Genomic DNA, 9,599 nt, shown 5'->3' with positions numbered 1-9,599 from the left:
CAAAAGCACATGTATAATGTGCTGTAAGAAAATTACTTGAAGTTGCTGAAGGGATTTAGAGACTACTATGATAATGTAGGACTTGGAAAATCATTGAGGGAATCCTTGGAAAGGTGACATTTGAGTGAGTCTCTGGGATATGCTAATATAATGAGAATTATGTATTTGGTCTTCAACTTTGGTTCCTGGAACAAAAGCTTCTAGAACCCTTGGAATTTCTGGAGTGCTAGGGATAAGCATCTTTTGTTATAATATTTGGCCTTAGTTCCCTGGTTCCTGACACAGGAGCTTTTGAGACCCTTAGAATCTTTGGTGCAATAAGGGCATTCTTTTGTATGTTAAGCAGATGACTGGTGGCTGGAAGCCATAGGTAGCTTCGTGATGGGATCTGGTCACCAAAAGCCCCAGGCATGATTAGAAGGTGGGAACTTTCAATCCTCCTCCCTGATCTATCAGAAGAGGAGAAGGGCTGGAGATTGAGTTAATCAGCAATGGCCAATGATTTAATCAAGCATGACTAGATAATGAAACCTCCAAAAAATAAGAAGCATAAACTATGAGGCTCACAGTGTTTTGAGTTGGTGAACTTACCCACATACTGGGAGAGTGGTGTATCTCAATTCCTGCTCTCAGGACCCTTCTCTACGTTGCCCTATGTACTTCTTCATTTGGCTGTTCATGTGTATATAGTATCCATTATAATAAACTGGTAAGCATATATAAAGTGTTTCCCTGAGTTCTATGAACTGTTACAGCAAATTATCAAAATCACAGAGGGGATTGTAGGAACCTCCAATTTAGAGTTGGGACTTGGGACTGGCATCTGAAGAGGGAGCAATTTTGTGGGACTGAGATATTATACTGTACAGTCTAGGCTAACTCTGGGTAATTACTATCAAATGGACCTTAATTGTAAGACACCCAGTTGGTGTCTGCAGAGAACTGGAGAATTGCCTATTGTAGAAAACCCACATATTTAGTGTCTGATGTGTTGTTAGTAGGGTACCGTGCGGCTCAGTCGATTAAGCCTCCAGCTCTTGGATTTCCACTCATGTCATGATCTCATGGTGTAAGATTGAGTTCCCCAATGAGTGGGGAGTCTGCTCAAGATATTCCCTATCCCTCTGCCCCCTCCCCCACTCGCACATTTGTGCTCTCTCTCTCTCAATAAATAAATGTATTTTTTTAAAAAAGTGTTTATAATAAAAACATAATTTCAAGGAATGGGGAAGATGGCAATTGGCATGCTAAGGAGGAAAAAATAGATTTATGAATAAAGATGAAGAAGTGGAAAAGGCAATGGCATGTTTGAGAAATCATTGGAACATTTTATGGACCATATGGGAGTAATCAAATCTTAGCCTGTAAGGATAGATTAGGGCACAGTTTGGGAAAGCTTGACTAATTCAGGATGAGAGGAGAATAGTGTGTGAATAATCATCATATATGAAAGTGAGACTGATTCTTAATTTCAAACTAGTGAGATTTGAGATAGGGATCCCAGTTGGCAGACTATGAAGAGTCAAAAAATGAGGAAAAAACAGCTCCCAATTCAGGATGGTGGCAGGAGAGGGCAAATGAGATGCAGAAAAGAGGAATGGGATGGGTCTGTACTTGACAGTTTGAGGCATTATTCTATGTAAGCAAAGAAATGGAAATAACACTCAGTATATCTACAAAGCTTTGATCTGGAGACTACAGGAGTGGATTTGACAGAGGAGGAGGTCAAAAGTATAAGAGGAAGATGACTGAACTAGTTCTAGACAGGGTGAGTTTAAGAAGTAAATGAGAAATTAATGTATTTGAAAAGCTGTACTTGAGACAGTTTGGAATTACAGATGCAATTTGGAGTCATCTGTAGATAGGTGTTGCCTAAAGGTATGAAAAAAGTGGAAGACAGTGTGTTGAATCAGTGGTGGGTGGAAGCAAGGAGAGAAAACAAGAAATATCAAGGTAGAAAATATCCTGAAAGAGAGCTGTCTTAATGAATGAAGATATGGATTAATTACAAAGGATGTGGTGATGTAAAAGTCATTGTTGACTTCCAAGAAGCATTTTCACTACTTTGCAGCAGAATTTATATGTATTTTACCCAATGTGTCACAAACATATTTCTATGTCATATTTATCAACAAAGGATCAGGGGAAATGTGTAGAATTTTGGTAATACTGTATTGCTAAAGCTAGCTTCAGACTACCCCTTTAAGGTATATCTATATCTAATAAACGTTCTATCTACATAGTGAGGACGGGGTGGGGAGGACAGGAAGAGACAGGTGGAGACAAGGAGAGAGGGAGAAAGAGGAGTAGACAGAGAGACAGACAGAGAGCACGCACCCAACAATGAAACAGATTCAGATATTTATCTCACTGAGAAGCAATACAAGGCCAGGACCTTCCTTGCATCCCTTAATGAAAACTGTGGGGTGACATCAATTTTATTCTTATTCTGCAAATTTCTTCACAATTTGTACAACTGAGTATTATAAATTCAAGTACGCTTGAATCCTGCACTGAAATGGACATCATAAATGCATTTTCTATAATGGTCATGATAAATTGATAAATGACCTTTCTCTATAAGCAAAGCAGTCAAGGATTTCCAGGAAGTGATTTATTTTGGTAACACTGTCAGTGCTGTATCTAATGCCTCCAATGTATTATCTATTCTTTTTTTTTTTTTTTTTTTGCTAATTACTCACTGAAGCTCTTTATGAAAAGAGAAGTATTTTTCCCTTCTGAACACAAACATGTATCTAAATAACATAATGTAATAGCGTATGTGTTACAAGTAATGAATGAATTAATGATTACTTGCTATTGGTAATGATTTAATATTTTCCATAGGTTATAGATAATTTAATGATGATAATAGTATTATTATTTATCATTATTGACAATGCAATCACAGTGCTGTTTTTACTATAAAAATTATCATTATGAACATAATCATTCTTACAAGCCACATATTTATATCTACATAATATATAAAAACATATATTATACTTTAGTAGTGATGTGTTTTTATTGGCAGAAGTGAATCCTTTCATCTACTTGCCCTGCAAATGCGGACATCTGATGAACAAACAAGTGATTTATAATATAGGGGCCTTGCCTGTGGTTATTGAATAATTTCCATCTGTACCAAGCAGGGATATAAAAGGATTGAATATTATATTTTTGTTTCATTAGCAATATTACCTAATGACCCAAACTGATTTATATACAAAAGGCTATCCATAACCACACCATGAAGATTTGATTCATCATGATTTCTACTTACATTCCCTATTGGTTACTTTGGAATACTCTGTATTAGTGTCAGGTAGACTTTCCATTATTGATTTATTGGTTACTGTGAAATATATTTAATTTTTTTAGGGGAATAATCTTTCAGTGCACACATAAAATAATTTGCAAACTTTACTAACCTGTTCTTGGACTTTGTTTCATGGATAGGAGACAGCACAGTGCCAAAGGAGAAGGAAACTATGAACTAATGATGCCAGTATATTAATGTCAACAGAGATCATTATTATATGATCTTGCATTTCTAGCATAGGTTTATTTTTTCAAGTTTTTATTTAAATTCTAGTTAGTTAACACATATGACAAAATTGGTTTCAGGTATAAAATTCAGTGATTAAGCATGGGTTTATTTAGAAAGTCTTTTTCACATACATTTTTTAAAAAATTAAAATTCTAGAGAAATGTTACCTTGGGTCTCATGACTGAACAAATTGTGCACTTTCTTATGCAACTGGTTTGTTTTTTATTTTGTGGTCACTTTGGAACATGCATTGTTTTTATAGAAGTAGGGTATGTGGGGATCCCTGGGTGGCGCAGCGGTTTGGCGCCTGCCTTTGGCCCAGGGCGCGATCTGGAGACCCGGGATCGAATCCCACATCGGGCTCCTGGTGCATGGAGCCTGCTTCTCCCTCTGCCTGTGTCTCTGCCTCTCTCTCTCTCTCTCTCTGTGTGTGTGACTGTCATAAATAAATAAAAAATTTAAAAAAAAGGAACATAAACATTTAAAAAAAAAAAAAAAGAAGTAGGGTATGTGGTAATGTAGAAACCAGGTAAAATCACAGATAACATGATGAGAATTTTAGTTTGTTTTTCCCATGGGTAGTAATTTGTAACATGTAAAATGTAAAAACTGTATTATGAAGGAGAAAACAAATTTTCTAGGGATCTTGAAGAGAAACATGAAACTTGACATTTTTTTCTTGCTTCTGCCTCTTTACATCAATAAAACCTGTACAATCACTCTTCAGTAGAGAATAAAAACAGTGATGAAGCTGTTGTTTTCTCCTTTCACTTGTCTTCAACAAACAAAGAAAAAACAGCCCAGAAGTTCATTCTGTGAAAAATTCATATGATATGGATTTTCACTCCTAAATCGTAACCCTTGCTTCATCTTAAAATTTTTCTCCTTTTTCCCTTTCTTCTGATTCTCACTTCCATTTGATCTTGTAATAATATACATCTTCTTACCCACTTCAAATACATATTTATTTTATTTAGTTATTTTTTTAAAGATTTTATTTACCCATTTTATTTTAGAGAGAAAGAGAGAGAGAGTGTGTGTGTGTGTGTGTGTGTGTGTGTGCATGCGAGTGGCAGAGGCAGAAGGAGAATCCCAAGCAGACTCCATACAGAGCATGGAGACTGACGGGTGGCTTGACTCAGGACCCTGAGATCATGACTTGAGTCAAAACCAAGAGTCAGATGCTCAACTGACTGAGCCACCCAGGCACCCCAAATACATTTTTTAAAAGATGAGATATAAAGAAGAAAACAAAACATTCAGTTTGGCCCATTGGGAAGGTATAGTAAAAACAACCAAAAACAAACAACAACAACAAAAAATATAAAGTCAGAAAGAGTTAAAGGCCTGGTCCTAAACATTTTAGCTGATGTTTGCAATGTGTAATAACATGTGATGATGCTTTCCTTACTAACACAATTATTGTAGCTCTTGATGTAATGCCATGCTCTGGGGATGGCAGCTTACATGGGTGTTGGCGAAAAGAATGCAGTTACCCTTTCACCTTCACATTGTTAAACTCAATAAAATGAAATTAGAGTTGAGGGAAGATAGCAGGATTATTGTAGTGTCATCACTTCTTGCAGCCCATCTTCTACAGATTCGACCTTTGCTACAGTTCATTATTCCAAAATTGATAGATCATGTTCATAGAACAAAATGATCATGAAGATCTGAGGGCTACACTGTTGCTTAAACCAACAACTGCATGTGTTCACTTTTAAAAATGTTTTCTTCCTTCTGTGTTCATGTCCTTCTAAATTTTGTCCCTGGTATTCATCTCCATTCTCTGCAGTTTGGAAAAGTAAGCGCTCTAGAATTGGATTTAAGTGAATGAATCCTATGTTTTACATAAGAATTTAACAGTGAGATTTTAGAATCACTTTGGAATAAAGTCCTATAAATGATAATGATGAGAGTTATTAACGTAACTCATTCTAAGGGGGTAAATAAAAACAACACCACACCAAAAGAAGTAAATTTGTATTTTATCTTTCTTTTTTCACTAACTTAAGAAATAGCTTATTTTCTACGGAAACAATTTATATATTCGATAAAAGCTCAACCTATTTATTGTTCAGGAAAAAGGTAATTTCGATGATCAAATAAATTTGGATTCAAGTTCTGATTTCCTGAATATATGAGGACTAAGGTCTCAGTGTAATTGTAATTAACACTGGATTTTTTCAGAGAAATTTATGAAACTAATTTAAAAAAACCTACAGCAAAGTCCACTTTTTTAAAAAATATTTTATTATTAAAGAGATGGTAATCAAATTGGCTTGCCTTTCATCACCTGTAAAAATAATTTGGCTTTGTAAACTTGTGCTTCAACTGTGGAACTCTTTGTTTCATGATTTGGGAATGCCAGTATTGTGCATTTTCAAAGCTAATTATCTGTCAAGATGCTGAAAATCCCTTACTTTGAATAAAAATTATTCCTTCTTTCTAATCCCTACCCCCGCACCCTACCAGGCTATTGTGTTAAAAATAAACAAGAGACAACAAAACAATTCTATGTGCAAGTAAAGTATTCTTATAACTCGAAGATACTACTGAAAAAACTCAGAAAGTGACCCTAGTCAATAAACTCTTTCAGAACCCAGTTCCTGTACATCTTGGAATAAAGACATATAGAAAATATAGGATGAGGAGTGCCTGGGTGGCTCAGTCGATTAAGCAGCTGCCTTTGGCTCATGTCATGGTCCCAGATCATGGTCCCAGGGTCCTGGGATGGAGCCCCTCATCGGGCTCCCTGCTCAGCAGGGGAGCCTGCTTCTCCTCTCCTTCTGCCCTCTGCTCTTGTGTTCTCTCTCTGCCTCACTCTCTGTCTCTCAAATAAATAAAATCTTAAAAAAAAAGAAAAGAAAATATAGGATGAGTCAATACAGCTCTTTTAAGATTTCTAAATACAGGGCAAAATCATAATGTCTTGGAAAAGATCCTAGGGCTCAAAAATATGAAAATCTCAGAAAGATAAGAATCACTTTAGGAAATTGCGAATGTCTCCATTTGAACTAAATTACTCTTAAAAGTAAAAAGAATGTATTAGACTTGTGCTCTCAAAAGAATTCAAGAAGATGTTGCACAAATGAGGTTAAAATTTGTATCAGGAATAATGAAATATTTTGAGGTCAGAAAAAATTTCAAGTAGAGCAAAACAACGATGATGGATTAAAAATCACAATGACAGCTTTTTCGCAACGGGTTTGCCGCCAGAACACAGGTGTCGTGAAAACCACCGCTAAACCTAAACCAAAATGGGAAAGGAGAAGACTCACATCAACATCGTCGTCATTGGACACGTAGATTCGGGCAAGTCTACCACTACTGGCCATCTGATCTACAAATGTGGTGGGATCGACAAAAGAACTATCGAAAAATTTGAGAAGGAGGCTGCTGAGATGGGAAAAGGCTCCTTCAAGTATGCCTGGGTCTTGGATAAACTGAAAGCTGAACGTGAACGTGGTATCACCATTGATATCTCCCTGTGGAAATTCGAGACCAGCAAGTATTACGTGACCATCATTGATGCCCCAGGACACAGAGACTTTATCAAAAACATGATTACAGGCACATCTCAGGCTGACTGTGCTGTCCTGATTGTTGCTGCTGGTGTTGGTGAATTTGAAGCAGGTATCTCCAAGAATGGGCAGACCCGTGAGCATGCCCTTCTGGCTTACACACTGGGTGTAAAACAACTAATTGTTGGTGTTAACAAAATGGATTCCACTGAACCACCCTACAGCCAGAAGAGATACGAGGAAATCGTTAAAGAAGTCAGCACCTACATTAAGAAAATTGGCTACAACCCCGACACAGTAGCATTTGTGCCAATTTCTGGTTGGAATGGTGACAACATGCTGGAGCCAAGTGCTAACATGCCTTGGTTCAAGGGATGGAAAGTCACCCGTAAAGATGGGAATGCCAGCGGAACCACACTGCTTGAAGCCCTGGATTGCATTCTGCCACCAACTCGTCCAACTGATAAGCCCTTGCGTCTGCCTCTCCAAGACGTCTACAAAATTGGTGGTATTGGTACTGTCCCAGTGGGTCGAGTGGAGACTGGTGTTCTTAAGCCTGGTATGGTGGTCACCTTTGCTCCAGTCAATGTTACAACTGAAGTAAAGTCTGTTGAAATGCACCATGAAGCTTTGAGTGAGGCTCTTCCTGGGGACAATGTGGGCTTCAATGTCAAGAACGTATCTGTCAAAGATGTTCGTCGTGGCAATGTGGCTGGTGACAGCAAAAATGACCCACCAATGGAAGCAGCTGGCTTCACAGCTCAGGTGATTATCCTGAACCATCCAGGCCAAATCAGTGCTGGATATGCACCTGTGCTGGATTGTCACACAGCTCACATTGCTTGCAAGTTTGCTGAGCTGAAGGAAAAGATAGATCGTCGTTCTGGAAAGAAGCTGGAAGATGGTCCCAAGTTCTTGAAATCTGGGGATGCTGCCATTGTTGATATGGTTCCTGGCAAACCTATGTGTGTTGAGAGCTTCTCTGACTATCCTCCTCTGGGCCGTTTTGCTGTTCGTGACATGAGACAGACGGTTGCTGTGGGTGTCATCAAAGCAGTGGACAAGAAGGCAGCTGGAGCTGGCAAAGTCACCAAGTCTGCCCAGAAAGCTCAGAAGGCTAAATGAATATTATCCCTAATACCTGCCACCCCAGTCTTAATCAGTGGTGGAAGAACGGTCTCAGAACTGTTTGTGTCAATTGGCCATTTAAGTTTAATAGTAAAAGACTGGTTAATGATAACAATGCATCGTAAAACCTTCAGAAGGAAAGGAGAATGTTTTGTGGACCATTTGTTTTTTTTTTTTTTTTTTTGTGCGTGTGTGGCAGTTTTAAGTTATTAGTTTTTAAAATCAGTACTTTTTAATGGAAACAACTTGACCAAAAATCTGTCACAGAATTTTGAGACCCATTAAAACAAAAGTTTAATGAGAAAAAAAAAAAAAAAAAAAAAAAAAAAAAAAAAAATCACAATGACAGCATTAGGTGGAAGTTTGGCATAGAAGATCAAATTACAGTAGTAGAAAATGTAATAGAAAAATAGTCTAAGAACTTAGAGGAAATGGATACAGTAATGCTCACGATGAGAGAAAAGATGACTTCCCTGGGGAACAGACTAGGAAGAAACAGAGAAGCCACGATAATTAATAAATAATAGAAGAAAAGCAACACTGATGAAAAAATGACTGTAGCATGAAAATGTACAAAAAAATAAAAAAAATCTGAGGGTAGTTTTCAAACTCTACAGATAAGGAAAAAAGATTCCACAATAATCCAAGGAATTATAAGTAATATCTTATAAAAAAACAAAACTGGATTGGCCTTCAACTTCTCTATGCAATCTTGAGTGGTATATAATAACAAAAGAAATAGCACCTATAAAATAGTGAAGACAAACACTCTGACACAGAATTCCACATCCATACCACCTGTCACCTGTATAGGAAAGCAACAAAATCCTGTATAGGATACGCAGATACAGAATACATAACACCCAAAATGTTCTTCATGAAAAATCTGCTTGAAACCTTAGACCAAAAGTAAATTCCAAATTACAACAATATCAAACAAATGAGGGATTTGTGCCTAGAAATGAGTGTCACTGAAAACAAAAATACTGAAAATTTAAAAATGTCCACTGCAAAAGCTTCTAGGACTTGTTCCGATTCTCGTGCAATTTTTGTCATATTCCACTTCTCCCACCTTCTGAGAGTTGTCATACCAGGCTTTGATAAAATATATTTGAATAACAGAAATAGGTTTTAAGTCACTCTAGGCATCTTATCAAGCTGGGCGGTACTTAGAACAAGATACAGGTTGGGTCAAGAGGTTCATTCACAGCTAGAGTTTTATTCACAGCTTGAAAGAGGAAGGGATGTGATCTTTTGGGTCAGAGGCAGATTTAGACAAAAAGAATCCAGAATTCTAGATAGCTTGCTCTGTGAACACTTGTTTAATGAGGTTTAGTTTATACTGAGATATTCGTCTTTATTTTATTTTTTTAAGACTTTATTTATTTATGAGAGAC

Source organism: Canis lupus, chromosome 11 (assembly GCF_048164855.1).
Source record: "Canis lupus baileyi chromosome 11, mCanLup2.hap1, whole genome shotgun sequence".
Lineage (NCBI taxonomy): Eukaryota > Metazoa > Chordata > Mammalia > Carnivora > Canidae > Canis > Canis lupus.
The sequence above is the reverse complement of the archived record's forward strand: the minus strand, read 5'-3'. Positions refer to the sequence as shown.